Source organism: Trichomycterus rosablanca, chromosome 11 (assembly GCF_030014385.1).
Source record: "Trichomycterus rosablanca isolate fTriRos1 chromosome 11, fTriRos1.hap1, whole genome shotgun sequence".
In the NCBI taxonomy this organism is placed as follows: Eukaryota; Metazoa; Chordata; class Actinopteri; order Siluriformes; family Trichomycteridae; genus Trichomycterus; species Trichomycterus rosablanca.
Window position 1 is genome coordinate 15,770,277 of NC_085998.1, and position 21,172 is coordinate 15,791,448.

The window sequence follows — 21,172 nt, forward strand, 5'->3', positions numbered from 1 at the left end:
GAGAACAGGGCTTGCTGCTCCTCCATGCCTTATTTAAGCTGTAATTCGGAAGACACAGAGCTCTTTAGAGAGCCGCTCAGCTGCTTTGATCATATCACCTCTCCTTTATTATCTCACTGTCAAGGTCAACCTGAAGATAGAGCAGGACACGGCCACCTTGTGAGCCTTTAAAGTGTCTAAATGTGGGTGTCTTTACCCTGTGCTGCTTGTTTCTTCTATAATATAATTTAAATTTAAGCATTAGAGAAAAAAATAGTAGCATTTTAATCACAATCACCAGAAGACAAAAAAATATTTTAGTTGATAATAACTTATTGGTTAAATATAGAATTATATTTTTATTGTTATTTCTTTTTCTTTCAGTGTGAGCTTTGTGTAGTGCTGTGGTTTTATCTTGTCTCATTCCTTTTGGCAAAACATCTTTAAATCAATAACAATAACTTAGGGAAGTAGATAAACAAATGACAAAAAACAGGGATTTGGGATTTATAAATTGTTTTTACAGGTTTTTAATCACAGAAATATAAATATATAAAATATATTTATATCAACTTGATTACCTGATTACTAATTTAGTGCCTGCAACACCAACATGGTTGAGAAAGGGACAATTTATGATAGAAGTTGTCAGATTGATTAAGTCACTATATACTAAATATTTTACCGGCAAGGGTGAGGTTTGCAGTTCAATTCATGAATAAGAAATTAACAAATAAAGACTAAATAAATACAGAAAGAAAGAAATAATGAAATAGAGAAAGAAAGAAAGAAAGAAAGAAAGAAAGAAAGAAAGAAAGAAAGAAAGAAAAATGTAAAAATATAAAGAAAAAGAAAGAAAAAAAAGAAGGAAAGAAAAAAGGAAAAAAAGAAAGAAAGAAAAAAGAAAGAAAAAAGAAAGAAAAAAGAAAGAAAGAAAAAGAAAGAAAGAAAGAAAGACAGAAAAAAGAAAGAAAGAAAGAAAGAAAGAAAAAAGAAGGAAAAAAGAAAGAAAGAAAAAAGAAAGAAAGAAAAAAGAAAGAAAATGAAAGAAAGTAAGAAAAAAGTAAAAAAGAAAAAAAGAAAAAAGAGAAAGAAAAAATGAAAGAAAGACAGAAAAAAGAAAGAAAGAAAGAAAGAAAGAAAGAAAGAAAGAAAGAAAGAAAGAAAGAAAGAAAAAAGAAGGAAAAAAGAAAGAAAGAAAAAAGAAAGAAAGAAAAAAGAAAGAAAATGAAAGAAAGTAAGAAAAAAGAAAGAAAGAAAAAAGAAAGAAAGAAAAAGAAAGAAAGAAAAAAAAGAAAAAGAAAGAAAAAGAAAGAAAAAGAAAGAAAAAAGTTAAAAAAGAAAGAAAGAAAAAAGAAAGAAAGACAGAAAAAAGAAAGAAAGAAAGAAAGAAAGAAAGAAAGAAAGAAAGAAAGAAAGAAAGAACAGTTGTAAGAAATACAGGGATTGTACCATCTACAGTTCATGACATTATTAACAGATACTGTTATCTAAAGATAATGAACATTTAGAAAATTGTGCATAAAGAAGAAGGCCAAACACCAAAAAAGAAAAGGATCATCATCATTAATAGCATTACTGTTTAAAAGCCAGCATCTGTCACTGTATGGGGTGTATAAGTGGTACTGGCATGGGTAAACTAAAATGTGAGACAGTTTGAATTCTGAGTGGTACATACATTCTGTAGAGCAAATTATTTTAAGCCCAGCACCTGGGGAATGCAAAGTCACTCTGCTGTAAGACATCCAGAATGTGGCTTGGTATTGTCTTAATTAAACAAGCTGCGACAGCCATAAAACAGATTTTGTCTACATGGCAGCATATGTGGCTCATTATTAAGTGCAATAAATTACATCAGACTTACTTCACTAGCAAGGATATGTATACATTTGCTGCCTTGTCTGATTCATCATGAATGATATTCTTGTGCTATTCTTTATTTGAGGGGGGTGCACTGGTGCAGTTGGAGTGCCACATAGCAACCTGGGTTTGATCTTTACCCTTGGTCACAATCTGTGACATTTAGCATGTTTCACATGTTTCATCTGAGGCTCAACGAATCTAGTTTTACTTTACCTTATCATAATTTGACATTTACCATTTAAAGAAATGCAAATCTATCATTTGAATAGCAAGTATATCATTGATACCTGCTTATTTAATTTGTGTTATAATGTGACTCATTAGATTAAAGAAGCCTCTTTGTCACTTTCTCTTGTCAGTAGAAAGAACAGTGGGTCAGCTATAAATTATTAGCGGGCTTGGCAATCGTTTTCCCATGAAAGACCAATTTGAAATGACAGTAAAATTTACCTATAATATCTTCGCTCCAAATGGGTGGGCTTTGTTATCATTCCACCCGCTGTGGGCTCACAGGTTGATTCTCATGTAAAGTTGTTAATAGTGATGGTTCTGCATGGATATGTTCAAGTGAAACACAAGTTTGAGTATAGTCAAGTTACACACAGACCGGTAGTTATGGCTGTTCTTAAATTTAATGAATAAATATAAAGTAGGCAAAGACGACTGCTTTAACCATCCGTTCTATTTATTTAGGAGTATATGGGAACAGAATGAAACAGTGTATAGCGCAGTGTAGTGTACACAGAGCGTGTGTGTGATAATTTAAATATTTTAAGAAGGATTTGAAATTTAAGAGAGGTTAAGAAAGTGAGTGAATGTTTATGACAGGGCTGATATATTAATTTGTAGAATTCTACATTTAATTCCATTTTTAACCTGTTGTCAGAGAAAACGCTTATAAGGGAATGATTTGCTCCAATAAGATTTTTTTTATTTATTTAGAGAGAGAGAAATGAGGAACTAGTAACAGATGATCCTTTAAAAATAATAAATGAAGTGGTGAGTGTGGAATGGAGCAGCACTCCCCTGTGTCCAGTAAAGTCCTTTCAGTGTGAGCAAAATGCCACTAACACTGATGAATCTCACATTGATAACTGTACAGTCTACAGCCATGCTTCATACTACACATACACACACACTGCACACATGCTTACACACATACAAATCACACAAGCATTCATAGCATTTAGCAGACACTAACTCATATTGACTTACAATTTACTGAAAGCAAATTAACAATTTATTTCTTTATAGTTTACACTAACTGCTTTATCATAAACATTTGAGTCTGATGCCGGTCAGAAAGACAAGCTGGGCATCATTATTACCTGGTCTTTATTTTGGAAAAAAATCTCATCGTTGTAAGTGATTTTATACTAGTGAAACAGAAAAAAATGGGAGAAAAAAGGTTCTTAGATGTTTTACAGTCCTCCCCATGGGCTGCCTTGTGCACACTTGCCACCTATAAATCTCCTTTAGGGCCAAGAGACGCTTCTCTTTCCTACAGTTATAAATAGATATCTAATTTCATTTACCTAAGTGGGTGGAAATGGATGCTATTCCACTCTGTAATTGCCAGAGATGCATGATAACCATAGTGGAGAAATATAGGTCACTTCTAAACCAGTAGCACATGCACTAAAGATTAAACATTATGTATTAGCCAGTAGAAGTAAGTGCAATAAACATGCTAGTAAGGCTTGGTCAGGTATTCTCATGTGCAGTATAGAGCTTGATCACAGAATTGTTTGTTTCTTATTTTACTGAATGTAGATATTAGATGTGAAACTGAACTGAGATGTATGTTTTGCTCAAATCTATTGGTTAAAATGATTCATTTTAATAGGTAACAAATTAAATTTCATTGCTGATACTGCATGTAGTGGATTCGCTGAAATGAAGCTGCATTTTGCTAGCTTTTAATGTATTGTGATTTCTTTATAGTCTAACATTAGACAAGATAATCTGCACAAGCTATATTAGTGTATATTATTAAATTTTTTTTCTCGCTCTCGTGGAAGACGGACGCACTTTTCCCTCCTCCTCCCCTATCTTCCCTGCTTGACTTCTCCTGTATTGTATTGTCTCGTCTACTCTACTCTACAGAGTTTTTCTTAGCACAGCTCCTCAAAGAACAAATTATGGAATTGGTTAAATGGTCTCTGAATGCTATTGACACCATCTTCTCATCGAGAAGTTCGGGTTCGGGGGAACCCACATGCCCCGACGGAACGCAGATGGCAGGATACGCGATGGACTCGTGGGGGAAGTGGAGGGTCGTGTGCCTGGCACCTCTTTCGTTGGAGGACGTAGAGGATGTTTACCTATTCGGAATTTTGATTGTGGGGTTTTTGCTGATTGGATTAGGCTTTGCCCTGCTGTATCGGGAAATTAAAAGAGTTGGGTCAGTTGTCAAAGGTCCCCAGAAACTGCCCAATTTGATTGAGATGGTGGGCAGAGCCGTTGGAACTCAGACTGTGAATATTAGTCGCAATATGGATTCAATCTTGGAGAAACTAACGGTTTTGCGAAATGAGATGAACCAGAGACGCATTCATTCTGAGAGTTTGTGTTAAATTGTTATTAGTGCTCAGACAAAACAACAGTCATTTCTGCTCTTGGCTCCCCTGTTATCAGCTACGGCCTCGCTGATAAGTAAATTCCTCCAGAGTACCTGCTGCGATGTACCGACCCCCCTTCACTGACTGTTTTTCATTCTGGGCAGTAAGACAGCCATGTTATCGCGAACTTTGTACAGACTTTTCTTGCTGCAGGAATGGAGGATTGACAGAACTTTTCCCGAACCCCAACCCAACGTCTCCACTCTCTTAGCTTAATCCCACCAATACGGCAGGACGGGTCTGCAGTGCGCGCCGGCATACTGGCTGCGAATCGCTGGGGCTGCTTGTCGTAGTTTGGTTACTTTTCCTTTCCCCACATCCCTAATCCGTGGCTCGTTGTGTGACTATGTTATGTTCTTATGTTTACATGTGCTTGTGTGCTGTAAGGAGCTTTTTTTCGTGTTTCGTATTATTTTTATCATGATTATTATTATCGTTGTTATTATTATTATTATTATTAATATTATTATTATTATTATTATTATTATCATTGTCATTATCATTATTATTATTATCATTATTAATATTATCATTATTATTATTATCATTATTATTATTTTATTCTTCAGTACTTGTCAGGAACAGCATTTTGTCCTGCCACTTTTGGAAATGTCTCAGCACTAGAGTATTAAACGCTGTGACTATATAGGATATGCAGTATATACATTTCCATGCATCACCTTTTTTTTCTCTCCAAGCTCTCACCCATGTTGTCATCTTTGGCAGTCCTGAGGGGCTTGCTGTGCTTCTGACCCATATACATGAGGCTACATTTACCAACAACACACATTCCTTGGCCTCTGGAGACACAGGGACATGGCGTGCGCTACATTTTCTATAGTAATTAATCTAGCATGTCGTGAAAGTTAAGCATCCAATGAGAACACGTTTGTAGAAGTGGGTTACTGTAATTAAACCATCGTGATGGAGCTAGACTGATTTTATATCGTTTTGTTCTGACGTATCCTGATACACCTTTCTAGAAAGAAAAGAGATCCAGGAATACATATAGACCTGACTGCAGTGGCCCACACAGATCCACAAGCCCATGTGTAGGTCTAATAAGTATTTGGTGATGCGTTGCAGCTAAAGGGTTAATAGAGAAGGCCTCTCTGGGGTGGGCTTTGGATAGAGGGAGGTTGGAGGTTGCGTAGCTACAAGGGCTTGTGTCCTGGGCCAAGCGTGAGGAACAGCAGCCCAGCACTGATAAGACTCTAATAGTCCTCCTTTGAGAACCTGGAGCTCCTCTATCCTTATTAGTCATTTATCACACCTGCCAGGCTCGCTGAACCATAATTACTCCAGCCTTACTCCTCCTCCCGCTGTCATGTCTGAGAGAGAGTGAGATTGGGAGGAAGGAGAAAGCGAGGTAGAGAGTCACCGCAGAAGAGGGGGTAGGAAGAGCTGAGGAGAGGTAGTTCAGGACGAAAAAAAGAATAAAACGGAATGACAGGGACACAGATGAGGGCCTCTGTACTTTTCATCTGTTACTTTCAGTGTGACGCTTTTGCTCTGCTTTGTGCTGTGGTACTATTTTAGGTTAAATCCAATTACCGCAGTGTCATTTTCATGTAATCTACAGTGCAGTGAAAAAAATATATATTCACTCATTTTTGGATGCTGCATATTTGTCTTATTTTTAATGATTAAAAAACACAATATCACATTAATAAAAAACACGTTCAAAACACAACACATAATGCAAAAATTACCTTATTGTCTTAACAAATATGTTCCATCTTTGGGGCAACAGCTTGGAGAAGGTTCTTTCATGTTCCAGTATTCCTGTTCCCTGTGCACAAAGTCTGGCCCTTTTTCATAGCTTGCACAAAGCCCTGATCGCATCCCCATGAAAGTCCATTGGGAAAAACTGGAACACTGACTGTGAGTCAGGACTTACTGTACAACATCAGTGCCTAACATTACAAATGTTCTTTTTGACAGAATGGTCCCGAATTTTCACAAGCACACTTCAAAAAAAGTGAGGGCTGTTATAGTTATTATATGAATGCCCATGATTTTGAAATAGGACTTCCAACAAGGTGAGGAGGTCAGGTGTCCATTGATTATTGGAAAGGCCTGTTTATAGGATAAAGGGGAAATTTGCAAAATAATGAGAAAAATCCTGGTTCTTTCATGTTCCAGTATAACTGTGGCCCTTTATCAGTACCTTTAACAGAGCCCTGACCTTATCCCCATTAAAGTCTATTGGGATGCACTGGAACATTGACTGTAAGCCAGGACTTATTGTACAACATCAATGCCTTACATTACAAATGACAGAAATGGGCTGTCATAGTGAAGGCTGATATAGCCATTATATGAATGCCCATAATTTTGAAATTGCCAACAAGGTGAGGTCAGGTGTCCATTAAATATTAGAAAAGCCTGTTTATAGGATGAAGGGGAAAGCTGCAAAATAATGAAAAAAATCCTAGTAATAAACTGTCAGTAAATTTTCTGCCAGTTACTCAGACAAACAAATAATTAAATTAATTTAATAATATTTATATAATAATAATATAATATTTGTCATTATTATAAATATTATTATTATGCAATGTTTAAACTATTTAGTGCACACACACACACACACAATGGATGGCGGATGGTGCACATGCAGCGGAAGAGGAGGTGGATTAGCCAACAGCCAATTTCCCCACTCTGAATAATATTTAAAAGGGTAATAGGAGTGGGAGGACCCATAATCTCCTCACTATCTGCCCAGATTAAGCATGTTGTGTATTTTACAGGAACTCAAGGCTCACGTCTTTGAAAAAAAGAGAAATGTTACATGTAGTAAAGAAAACGCTGATGAAAAAATGCCAATCATTATACGCTGACTTTATTCAAAGCGACTTACAGTACAGTTACAGTATACAGTCTGAGCAATTAAGGGGTAATAACCTTGCTCAAGGGTCCAACAGCAGCAACCTTGTAGTGGTGGGGCTTCACCCAGCAACCTTCTGATTACTAGTCCAGTACCTTAAACACTAAACTATGGCTTGCCCCTTCATTATTATTATTATTTTATTTTATATATTTTTTATTTTATTTTCATCCTGGTAGGTCCTGTTTCACTGCGGGAGACACTGAAGGCAGGACAAGAATACCCCTGACAGGGCACCACCTCCCAACTTTGACATAGCCAATCATGTCTGGCCAGCCACACAATTTATATTTAAACTTGGATCTCAGTGTTGGGTGGGCAAGTAAAATTTACTGCTGTGTCACCTGAGCACCTATTATTGTTGTTATTATTAATATGCCTAAAATTCAAAATTAATCATTTGGCTGTGCCCTATTCCTCAAACAAGTGCACTAAAAATATGTTGCACCTGCATACACACATGTATGCAATTGGACACACATTTTTAGCAACAGCAACTTAGCACCATGCCCAGCAACCTACTGGCAACCTGTCCAGTGAGTATTCCTGCCTTGGACCTTGTGTTTTTGAGTGCCACTTGTCATGTTGTGACACTAACCAGAATTGAGTAATTGCATAATGTGTTTCATGGTAATGTATGATGTACATCAATAGCATGGTACAGATGGTAAGCTTGACCCCCAAAAAATGTCAGAGACGTGTGTGCATTTATGCTTGTCTTCTAGCTTGTAATGACCAAATACCTTAATAAGATGTTTTTTTTAACTAGTCATCAGATGGTCGGTTGTTTTTAAAGGTTTAGGGAAACATTAAAAACTCCTACAAATCTTGGATAATCTACAATGATCCAGGATTATTAAACCTATGCTCTGCTGTGGTGGTTTTGCTCTCTTTGTTTTATAATTTAACCATGTGCCAGGCTGTCGCTGTGGTAAATGTTTAGACTTTTAAAATTGCTTACAGATGTAAGGCACGTGGTTTTAATGTCAGGTTTGGGGCCCAGTCTGGCTGCAATCCGAGCTACAGTAGTAGGGAAAGGGAAATTACATGGCAAGCTGAAAACAGCGGGTTCTCACTCACAGCCCAATATCAGTCAGTAAATCAAATAAATACAGTGGCGATTTCTCTAAGACTGCAAGGGAAGCTCAGCTTCCCCTAAAATGTCAAAAATTAAATGGTCAAATATGTACAGTTGTGTTAACATTTCATTGACTACAAATGCGTTAGAACACGTTCATCTTGAAGACGAGTTCCTTCAGAATCAGCTACTTATCACAAATCGACTCGATTTTGTTAACTTAACTCATACATTCCCGGAGCGTCAATGCATTTACCCGCAGACGCTGAGCGTCTCTTTGCTTCTATGGGGCTGCATGGGTGGGACTTCGAAACTCGCCGGTCATTGGATAAATGCCACGATTTTGTCCCGCCCCCAGACGCTGAGCGTCTCTGGCGGTGAATGGGGCTGTGGGCGGGTCTGGACGCTGAGCTTCTGCAAGATGATTGGAGGATCAGTTGAAAGGCTGAATCCCGTTTTGATTGACAGCTGTCGCTGGGAGCTTCAGTACCATCGCGGATTTTGCGAGTGAAGTCGGAAGACAAACTGCAACCCATTTCATGCCATTTTCTTGAAAACTAACAAAGGGGAGAATTTATACATTTACAGTGCCTTGCAAAAGTATTCAGCCCCCTTGAACTTTTCAACCTTTTGCCACATTTCAGGCTTCAAACATAACGATATGAAATTGTAATTTTTTGTGAAGAATCAACAAAAAGTGGGACACAATCGTGAAGTAGAACGAAATTTATTGGATATTTTAAACTTTTTTTAGAAATAAAAAACTAAAAAGTGGGGCGTGCAATATTATTCAGCCCCTTTACTTTCAGTGCAGCAAACTCACTCCAGAAGTTCAGTGAGGATCTCTGAATGATCCAATGTTGACCTAAATGACTGATGGTGATAAATAGAATCCACCTGTGTGTAATCAAGTCTCCGTATAAATGCACCTGCTCTGTGATAGTCTCAGAGTTCTGTTTAAAGCGCAGAGAGCATCATGAAGACCAAGAAACACACCAGGCAGGTCCGAGATACTGTTGTGGAGAAGTTTAAAGCCGGATTTGGATACAAAAAGATTTCCCAAGCTTTAAACATCTCAAGGAGCACTGTGCAAGCGATCATATTGAAATGGAAGGAGTATCAGACCACTGCAAATGTACCAAGACCCGGCCGTCCCTCTAAACTTTCAGCTCAAACAAGGAGAAGACTGATCAGAGATGCAGCCAAGAGGCCCATGATCACTCTGAATGAACTGCAGAGATCTACAGCTGAGGTGGGAGACTCTGTCCATAGGACACAATCAGTCGTACACTGCACAAATCTGGCCTTTATGGAAGAGTGGCAAGAAGAAAGCCATTTCTCAAAGATATCTATAAAAAGTCACCTGGGAGACACACCAAACATGTGGAAGAAGGTGCTCTGGTCAGATGAAACCAAAATCGAACTTTTTGGCCACAATGCAAAACGTTATGTTTGGCGTAAAAGCAACACGGCTCATCACCCTGAACACACCATCCCCACTGTCAAACATGGTGGTGGCAGCATCATGGTTTGGGCCTGCTTTTCTTCAGCAGGGACAGGGAAGATGGTTAAAATTGATGGGAAGATGGATGGAGCCAAATACAGGACCATTCTGGAAGAAAACCTGTTGCAGTCTGCAAAAGACCTGAGACTGGGACGGAGATTTATCTTCCAACAAGACAATGATCCAAAACATAAAGCAAAATCTACAATGGAATGGTTCACAAATAAACGTATCCAGGTGTTAAAATGGCCAAGTCAAAGTCCAGACCTGAATCCCATCGAGAATCTGTGGAAAGAGCTGAAAACTGCTGTTCACAAACGCTCTCCATCCAACCTCACTGAGCTCGAGCTGTTTTGCAAGGAAGAATGGGCAAAAATTTCAGTCTCTCGATGTGCAAAACTGATAGAGACATACCCCAAGCGACTTGCAGCTGTAATCGCAGCAAAAGGTGGCGCTACAAAGTATTAACGCAAGGGGGCTGAATAATATTGCACGCCCCACTTTTCAGTTTTTTATTTCTAAAAAAAGTTTAAAATATCCAATAAATTTCGTTCCACTTCACGATTGTGTCCCACTTGTTGTTGATTCTTCACAAAAAATTACAATTTCATATCGTTATGTTTGAAGCCTGAAATGTGGCAAAAGGTTGAAAAGTTCAAGGGGGCTGAATACTTTTGCAAGGCACTGTATATATAAATAAATTGACAAATTTTATGATGTAAGTCGACAATGAGCTTCCCCTCTTTGAAAGACCAGCAGCCGCCACTGAATAAATATACAGTGTATCACAAAAGTGAGTACACCCCTCACATTTCTGCAGATATTGAAGTATATCTTTTCATGGGACAACACTGACAAAATGACACTTTGACACAATGAAAAGTAGTCTGTGTGCAGCTTATATAACAGTGTAAATTTATTCTTCCCTCAAAATAACTCAATATACAGCCATTAAGGTCTAAAACACCGGCAACAAAAGTGAGTACACCCCTTAGTGAAAGTTCCTGAAGTGTCAATATTTTGTGTGGCCACCATTATTTCCCAGAACTGCCTTAACTCTCCTGGGCATGGAGTTTACCAGAGCTTCACAGGTTGCCACTGGAATGCTTTTCCACTCCTCCATGACAACATCACGGAGCTGGCGGATATTCGAGACTTTGCGCTCCTCCACCTTCCGCTTGAGGATGCCCCAAAGATGTTCTATTGGGTTTAGGTCTGAAGACATGCTTGGCCAGTCCATCACCTTTACCCTCAGCCTCTTCAATAAAGCAGTGGTCGTCTTAGAGGTGTGTTTGGGGTCATTATCATGCTGGAACACTGCCCTGCGACCCAGTTTCCAGAGGGAGGGGATCATGCTCTGCTTCAGTATTTCACAGTACATATTGGAGTTCATGTGTCCCTCAATGAAATGTAACTCCCCAACACCTGCTGCACTCATGAAGCCCCAGACCATGGCATTCCCACCACCATGCTTGACTGTAGGCATGACACACTTATCTTTGTACTCCTCACCTGATTGCCGCCACACATGCTTGAGACCATCTGAACCAAACAAATTAATCTTGGTCTCATCAGACCATAGGACACGGTTCCAGTAATCCATGTCCTTTGTTGACATGTCTTCAGCAAACTGTTTGCGGGCTTTCTTGTGTAGAGACTTCAGAAGAGGCTTCCTTCTGGGGTGACAGCCATGCAGACCAATTTGATGTAGTGTGCGGCGTATGGTCTGAGCACTGACAGGCTGACCCCGCACCTTTTCAATCTCTGCAGCAATGCTGACAGCACTCCTGCGCCTATCTTTCAAAGACAGCAGTTGGATGTGACGCTGAGCACGTGCACTCAGCTTCTTTGGACGACCAACGCGAGGTCTGTTCTGAGTGGACCCTGCTCTTTTAAAACGCTGGATGATCTTGGCCACTGTGCTGCAGCTCAGTTTCAGGGTGTTGGCAATCTTCTTGTAGCCTTGGCCATCTTCATGTAGCGCAACAATTCGTCTTTTAAGATCCTCAGAGAGTTCTTTGCCATGAGGTGCCATGTTGGAACTTTCAGTGACCAGTATGAGAGAGTGTGAGAGCTGTACTACTAAATTGAACACACCTGCTCCCTATGCACACCTGAGACCTAGTAACACTAACAAATCACATGACATTTTGGAGGGAAAATGACAAGCAGTGCTCAATTTGGACATTTAGGGGTGTAGTCTCTTAGGGGTGTACTCACTTTTGTTGCCGGTGGTTTAGACATTAATGGCTGTATATTGAGTTATTTTGAGGGAAGAATAAATTTACACTGTTATATAAGCTGCACACAGACTACTTTTCATTGTGTCAAAGTGTCATTTTGTCAGTGTTGTCCCATGAAAAGATATACTTAAATGTCTGCAGAAATGTGAGGGGTGTACTCACTTTTGTGATACACTGTATATACAAAAAAAAACAAATGTTTGACCATCTGACACTAATGCAGATAACGATGTCAGTTAACTGATGGTACAAGGCTGACTAATGTGAACGCTTGTACAAATGTTAAATGCAAACATGCCAGATATTGACAGTCAAGCTAAAAGGTCAAACAATACAAACTAACATTACAGGCTAAACCGATCTATAAATTATCCATAGGTGTAATAAATAAATACATTTATTAATACAATAGTAATATTTACACTGATTAGCCATATTAAAACCACCATCACCATTTTATCAGCTCCACTTACCATATAGAAGCACTTTGCAGTTCTACAATTACTGACTGTAGTCCATCTGTTTCTCTGCATACTTTTTTAGCCCGCTTTCACCCTGTTCTTCAATGGTCAGGACCCACAGGACAACTACAGAGCAGGTATTATTTGGGTGGTGGATCATTCTCAGCACTGCAGTGACACTGACATGGTGGTGTTGTGTTAGTGTGTGTTGTGCTGGTATGAGTGAATCAGACACAGCAGTGCTGCTGGAGTTTTTAAATACCGTGTCCACTCACTGTCCACTCTATTAGACACTCCTACCTAGTTGCTTCACCTTGTAAATGTAAAGTCAGAGACGATCACTCATCTATTGCTGCTGTTTGAGTTGGTCATCTTCTAGACCTTCATCAGTGGTCACAGGACGCTGCCCATGGGGCGCTGTTGGCTGGATATTTTTGGTTGGTGGACTATTCTCAGTCCAGCAGGGACAGTGAGGTGTTTAAAAACTCCATCAGCGCTGCTGTGTCTTATCCACTCATACCAGCACAACACACACTAACACACCACCACCATGTCAGTGTCACTGCAGTGCTGAGAATGATCCACCACCCAAATAATACCTGCTCTGTAGTGGTCCTGGAAGAGTCCTGACCATTGAAGAACAGCATGAACGGGGGCTAACAAAGCATGCAGAGTAACAGATAGACTACAGTCAATAAGTGTAGAACTACAAAGTGCTTCTATATGGACAGTGGACAGTGAGTGTAGAAACAAAGAGGTGGTTTTAATGTTATGGCTGATCAGTGTATGAAGGAGTCCTGAGGTATCCAATACCGGGACATTACCAGCAGCAACAATGCACATGTGCCAGGTCATCCATGTGATCTTAGAGAAAACAAGAGTTGGACAGTAGCGCTTCTGTTGGTTCGTTCCAGATCACATGGCTATTATTTTAGAATCTAAAACAAGTTTGTTGGACCAGCTGATCTTCTTTCTCTTCTCCAATGAATGTAGGTGATTTTGTAGAAACACTTTGTCTGGCCTGCTACGATGCAGCCACATACACAGAAGGGTTTGATGCACCATGTGTTGTAACACATCACCATTATTAAAATTGCTAATTATAAAATTATTACATTGATTATAATTACTGCGGCAATTTGAGCCATGGCAGCCTTTCTGTTGGTCCATACTAGGTACCAAAGCCTTCATGTCCTCAATGATTGATGGCATCAATGATTCTTGGCCGCCCAACAACCTGACAGTGGTCTGTGGCTTGTTCTTATTCAGACCACCATCTGTGGGTATTTTCCATGGCTGGCTGTACTTGCTGTTTTGAAGATGCTTTAACCAAATCATCTGGTCATAATTGTTTGGTCCTTACCAAAGCCACTCAAGTCTTTATATTGATGATATCGGCTGTATTCAACCACAAGTAACTACCATCAACTTAACACTGAAAGAATTACATTTACATTTTTGGCATTTAGAAGACACTTTAATCCAAAGTGTCTTACAGTACTGTGACAGTATATTGTCTAAGTAATTGAGGGCCTCGCTCATGGGCCCACCAGTGGCAACCAGGCAATAGTGGGGCTTGAACAAGCAACTTTTTGATTGCTAGTCCAGTACCTTAACCACTAGGCTACCTCATAGAGACACTGCCATGCACATTTTTGGGGGGTGGTCCCAATGTTCTGGTTCCTCAGTGTATAATAATGACTTATGTTTTATTCTTAACATATTATTCTGATTTATCTCAGGACCAGGTTATTAGTTCTGCACTAAAATCTTCACTCCCCTTACTACTTAGTACTTTCTTTCATCTTTTTAGTCAATATTTCCACCACCTTTTTAGACACAAACAAACCATGTCCCCGCACTGTGTCCCCTTACCCCTTTACAGATGTTCCACATCCACCCTGTTGAGTTGGCATGTGCTTATCCCCTTGTTAACTTCCTTCACTGTTTAATCCAAAGTCTGGGTTCTGCCCAGTTCCCTCTCCCCCCTGTGGAGGGGGTTATCTTTAGGGGGGCTATTCAGGCAGGACACAGATGGGGACACGACCAGGCTTCCGGGCAATGGCTCCAGATGTGAAAGCACCAGACAGAGGGAACGAGAAGTACCAGGTCCAGGATAGAGGACAGAAGGGATAAAGAAGAGAGAAGTGTTGAGAAGAGCATGAATTTTGTTGTCATTAACAGTCTTGACAGATGTGCAAAACCCCAAAGGATGGAACAGCTGTGCTTTTTGACAGTCCGTAAAATTCTTTCTCTCTCTTTTTTTTTCTCATTCGCTTTCTCACTTTATTTTTCTCGCTCTCTCATGAATGGTGTGCTCGTTAAGGAGGGGCGGCTCTTTGTTGTTTTAGAGCCTCCTCTTCACGTCCCTCTGTTTTAACAAGCTTTTTATGGAGCGCGCTTCTTAATGGCCTCTCACTTATAAAACAAAGCTGCCGGTGACATGGGGATGACACGACATGCAACACAATAAAAATGATGTGATGGATGGTCCTTCTGTGCACCACAATTAAACCCCGAGCCCACACAATGCACATTAAACACCAATCGTTGTCTTTCCTCATATCGTGCACCATGCACACACGTATACTCAGACGCGTTCTGTCTACTGGGCCGCTATTCATGCCGAAAACATATTTTCCTCAATCTTGTTTGTTTTCAAATGTGTAGGGACATTTTTCAGAAAACAATGCCAGACCAGAGTGCATTCCCTACGCAATCCCATAAACCCTCTCAGCTCTCCTGCTTCACCTGTGGAACGGAATAAAGTGCTGATTTTTTAATAAAATTATTCAAAACAATAAGAGAGGGGATTGCCAGGGCAATGCATCATCTCAGGGCACTTTTGTGGTGCCTATGGAATGAGCAGCAGGGCTGGAGGGGGAACAATGGAGTCCTCTTTTGTACCTCACGGGGTTCACCTCAAAAAAAAAAGTTGCACAAACAATAGGCGTGCAAAATGGTTTACTCAAGGTCTGTGGTGCATATGTCTTCAGGCTTGTACTTTTTTTTTTTTTTTTTTTTGTGCTTAAATAGTTGTACTTTATACCTAGCTTAAAAGATGCATTATATTATATGGCAACTGAAGATCATTGTGCTAAAACTAAATCCATGTGCAAAGTGCAAATAGAACTGATTAAAATTCAATAATACTTTTTTTGTGGGCGGCCCGGTGGCTCGATGGGTAGCACTGTCGCCTCATAGCAAGAAGGTCCTGGGTTTCATCCTGGGTTCGGAGCGATCCGGGTCCTTTCTGTGTGGAGTTTGCATGTTCTCCCCGTGTCTGCGTGGGTTTCCTCCGGGAGCTCCGGTTTCCTCTCACAGTCCAAAATGTTGTCAGGTTAATTGAAGACACAAAATTGCCCTATAGGTGAATGGGTGTGTGTATGTGTGTGTGTGTCTGTATGTATGTGTGTCTGCCCTGCAATGTACTGGCACCCTGCCTTCTTTACGCCCGTGCTTCGGTGGATTTGCACATGAGGCTCGTCCACTTTCTGCAGAAAGGGTCCTTGCACAGCATTTGAAGACCCCACCCACTTAGTCTGGTCATTTCCCCACCGAGCAGACACAGTGACAAATTTTTATCTGCTGTAGGCACTGTCAATTGTGCTCGCTAGATGGCACCCAGCCTACCGGTAGCAGAGCCAAGATTCGAACCGGGATGTTCAGAATCTCAGTGTTGGTGTGCTAGTGGAATATCCCGCTGCACCACCTGGGCATTTTTCTACCTCTATTGCCATTCTTTTCCAAGTTGGTTCCTGGGTCATGAGTTTAGATTTATACATTTTATTCTAATTCATTAAGCATATACTTTACATTCTGCAATTTTCCCTATTATGATAAGTATAGACATTTGACTAGTTTTTAAATACATGGATAAACCCTATAAAGTAAAATTTAAAGGTGTAACAATGATTGTCACATGTTTTTTATTTTCATTTCCATGAAATTAATTGACTTCAGTCAATTTCATATCATATTTACACAACTGGTTGTGTCTCAAAGAAGAAAGACTGTCAGAGGAGTAACCACCTTGCTGCTCAGCGACTCCTACCTTGTGGTTAAAGTTCCCTGTAAGAGGGAGTCTAGAGCCTATCCCAGCTTTTTAATGGGCGCAAGGCACACAGAAACACCCTGGACGGGGCGCCAGTCCATCGCAGGGCAGACACTTACTGTATACACACACATACACACACCCATTCACCTATAGGGCAATTCAGTGTCTCCAATCAACCTGACTGCATGTTTTTGAACTGTGGGAGGAAACTGGAGCTCACAAAGAAAACTCACGCAGACACAGGGAGAACATGCAAACTGCACACAGAAAGGACAAGGACCACCCCGCCTGGAGATCAAACCCAGGACCTTCTTGCTGTGAGGCGACAGTGCTACCCACTGAGCCACAGTGCCCCCCCCTGTAATAATTCAGTGACTGACTTTGCGATCATTCTTGGCCAGTTTGGGTATTATGTATAGCTAAACAATTGCAAGAAATCACAATAGAAAATTAAAAATGACTGAAATTAGGAGGAACAAGTGACCAAAGGGACATTAAAAAGCTACATTAGTTAGAATATATTTGTGGGTTTTGCTTTAAACTCTATGACCAGAAATCTTTGAGAAGAGCGAATGGGTCCAAAGGGTCATCTTGTTCCCCTTTTTTTCCCCATTTTTTTGTCCTAACCTTTGTGATCATTAATGACTAAAATCCTTCAGATAAATCACTCTTGCATTGTTCCTTTGAGTCTGGGTTTTATTTACACAGCCTTCTCTTTCTACATATCCCTCAGGAAGGAGACAGAGGCCAGAGCATTGTGCGAGGAAATTGAAAATCTAAGCAAACAACTGCAATAATGATGTTAACAATAACAAATCCATGTTTAACCAAAGGGGGGAAAAGTCCCAGCTTTGGTGTGTATTTAAATAGGAAACAATAGGCTATTGACATTGTTAGGAGAAATGTTTTTGCCCACTGTGGTAAGCCAGGCAATATCATCATTAATACAGAAGAGCTGAGTTCAGGTCTTTAGAGTCTTCAAAACTCTCTACAGACTGTTGTTACACAAGTATCACTTTATACAGCTTTCACATGACAACAACTGCTTGAAAACACAGAACTTAAACTGTTTGATAGCATTAATTTAAAACAGTATAGTTTGTTGCATATTACAAGTTATCAGGAACTCCATATTATACACAAAACAGCAAATTTGCTAATTTACCAGCCACACAGTTATTCTACAAATCACCGGTTCGACCATATCCCAAAAGCACGCTATTTCATGACCAGAGAGGCCACTGATATACATTGAACTCATTGTCCTGTTCATAGAACCAGTTTGAGATGACATGTGCTTTGTAATATGGCATATAATCATGCTTAAAGTACCTATTAAAGATGGCTAAATTGTGCACACTGTCAGCAACAATATTCAGACTGTGGCATTAAAATCATGCTCGATTGGTATTGGGGGCCCATTTAGGGTCATCACTTTAAAATTGTAATTTGGTTTATCTTCAGCTATAGAGATCCAAGCTTCCTTTATTTTGGATCATTGTCCTGCTGCATAACCTTACCTCATGGACAGATGACCATACACCAACGAGAATAACATTATGACCACCTTCCTAACTGACTGGTCTGCGGCTATGCAGCCCCATATGCAACAACGGTGGTGCACTGTGTATTCTGACACCTTTCTAACAGAACCAGCATTAACTTCTTCAGCAATTTGAGCTACGGTAGCTCATCTGTTGGATCATGCTCCCCACATGCACCAGTGAGCCTTGGCTGCTCATGACCCTGTTGCCAGTTTACCACTGTTCCTTCCTTGGACCCCTTTTGATAGATACCGACCACTGCAGACTGGGAACACCCCACAAGAGCTGCAGTTTTGGAGATGCTCTGACCTAGTCGTCAAGCCATCACAATTTGGTTCTTGTCAAACTCGCTCAAATCTTTACCGCCCATTTTTCCAGCTTCAAACACCAAGTTTGAGGATAAAACTTCACTTGCTGCCTAATACATCCCACCCACTAACAGGTGCTGTGATAAAGAGATAATCAGTGTTAATCACTTCACCTGTCAGGGGTCATAACATTATGCTTTGTTGGTGTATGTAGAAATCTACATACTGTACTATCATTTATAACTCTTTGTATATTAAGAAAAAAAAAACATTGCGTTTTTCCAATATAAATTTGAGTACTTTCTTATAATCTGTACAGGCAAATATATTTAGTTGTTGGGACCCCTGGTACAAATGAGTAAAAAATTAAAAAGGGGCACATTCATGAAAAATCCCTTACTGCGTAAATTATTTTATTTATTTAATTATGTATTTTTCTCCCTTTTTCTCCCAATTTATTAGAGTAGCCAATTAGTCTTCCTCTGAGTGGGGTATATTTGCCTGACCCACAAAAAACCTGTGGTATTTGCTAAAGAGGAGACTATAGAAGAGAGGGCTTAGATTTCTGAACTATCTGGGGAGAGCCTGTAAAAAGTCCCAAATTCCCTGCTCTATATTATCCACCTTATAAGATATTATTGGAGAAGACTAAGTGCTGTTTTATTGGCAAGGGAAGGTTGTACAAAGTATTAAATGCAGTGGTGCTAATAATAATAGCACATGCGGTTGTGTTAAATAAATACTTCTTAATAATTTTTTATTTTTCACCTTTTTTAGAGTGAAATTTATCTAATTTAACAACAGAGGCAGTTGTACCCTAGTGGTTAAGGTGGCCTTACCATTTCCAGGCTGCTGCTGTTGGGCCCTTGAGCAAGGCCCTTAACCCTCAATTGCTTCGACAATATACTGTCACAGTACTGTAAGTTGCCTTGGATAAAGGTGTCTGCTAAATGCCGAAAATTTAAATTTTTAAAAGCCTGTTTACTCATCTTTACCAGCCGTGTCTCTAGTTGTGTGGGGGGAAACTGTCATAAAGCAAATGAGATCTTTATGCAATTAAAAAGTTCTGCAATGTAACTGTTGGTTTGCCACAATGGTTTGCCACAATTTAAATGACAGCTGGCACACAGATGTCACTGTCCATAATTAAACAAATTTCACATCACCGTGGGCTTTAGGGGTGGTCTGCAGGAATGTAGTCCTTGCCTCAAGTCACCCAAAACTGAGGTTTGCTGCTGACCACACGACTACGAATCAACCTAAAGTAAAATAAGTAAATAAATGATTAACCAAGTGGAAAATTCAAATTCAACAACAGTGTACCTACTGTGTGGTGGTAGCATTGCGCTCTTGGTTTGGAACTGGTGCTATGAAGTGCTCGAGTGGTGTGGCAGTCTATTACACTAGCCTACCACTACTGAGATACAGGTTTGAATCTGAAGGACAAAAGCAAAGGAGTAAAGTGATATTGTTAAATATTGTTAACAACGTATATAAGATATTTACTGGCTAAAGCAGGATTAGATTCCAGACTGCAGCATGTTGAAGACATATGCTTTACAGCTCAACATGCCACAGAGAAGAGCGGGCAAAAAGAGTCAATCACCACAAGAGTCAAGGAGTTGACTCTTCCCACACGATGATTCTCCCAAAGATCTAACTATGAATAATATAAGAGAATGCGAGGTGAAACTGTGACTAAAGTCAGCTAGCCAGCTACTCGGTCCACCACCTAACTGACACACAATTTTGGCTCAGAGCTTCTCTCTAAAATCTAAACTAAAACCGCAGGGGTAAGAACAACTGATTTAAGAAAAGGATTCAATACTGAACATACTGTATGTCTTCCTCTGGAACGCAGAAGCAAAACAAATGTCTTTTAATGGTGTGTTTAATGCAGAATGTTGAGAGCTCTCTCAAAAAGTAAGCAAGGATGCAACAATGACAGCCTACCTTACAAAATAAGCTTTTTAATGCCACAGTGATGTTATAGTATTTTTAATAGCCCTGGAATCAGGTGCAGCACAATAATGCTAAGCTTTTGGTGTTTATAGTTCGCTTTAGGTTATAGTGGGTTGATTTACACGTTCTGACTTGAGGTAATTGAACCATTACAGACGATTTTTTTGTTTTTATTTGGTTATTAATAATTAATTAATCTATTTTATTGTTAAGGTAGAAGGGGACATCAAAAGAAGAACTTTACTGTAGTTGTAGTAAGTTACTTCAACTAAATATAGCAAATTCAAGTGTAGCTAATTAAATTTCTTGAGGACAAGCTTCAGTGTAGCTAAGACACAAAGTACCTGTCCAACACTGCTGGTTTTATCTTTAGTCAAACATCGAAGCTCTTTCAGGAAGAAAAATAAAGTGAATTACAAAGCCCTGTTGACCTCTACATGCATCTTATTTTTATAACTAAGTAGAGTAAATTCAGAACACAAGCAGACTTGAATTTCTTAATATTGAGGTTTTTCAGGTGTAAAATGTGGACAATACTTGATAAGAGGCCAGTTAATGAACAACACACTTGAACTAACCCATTTAAATCACTGTCACTGAAAGTTCAAAGCTGGAGTGACAGAAGTTGTGTTTCCGGAGAGGCCTTAAATTACAGGTGCCAA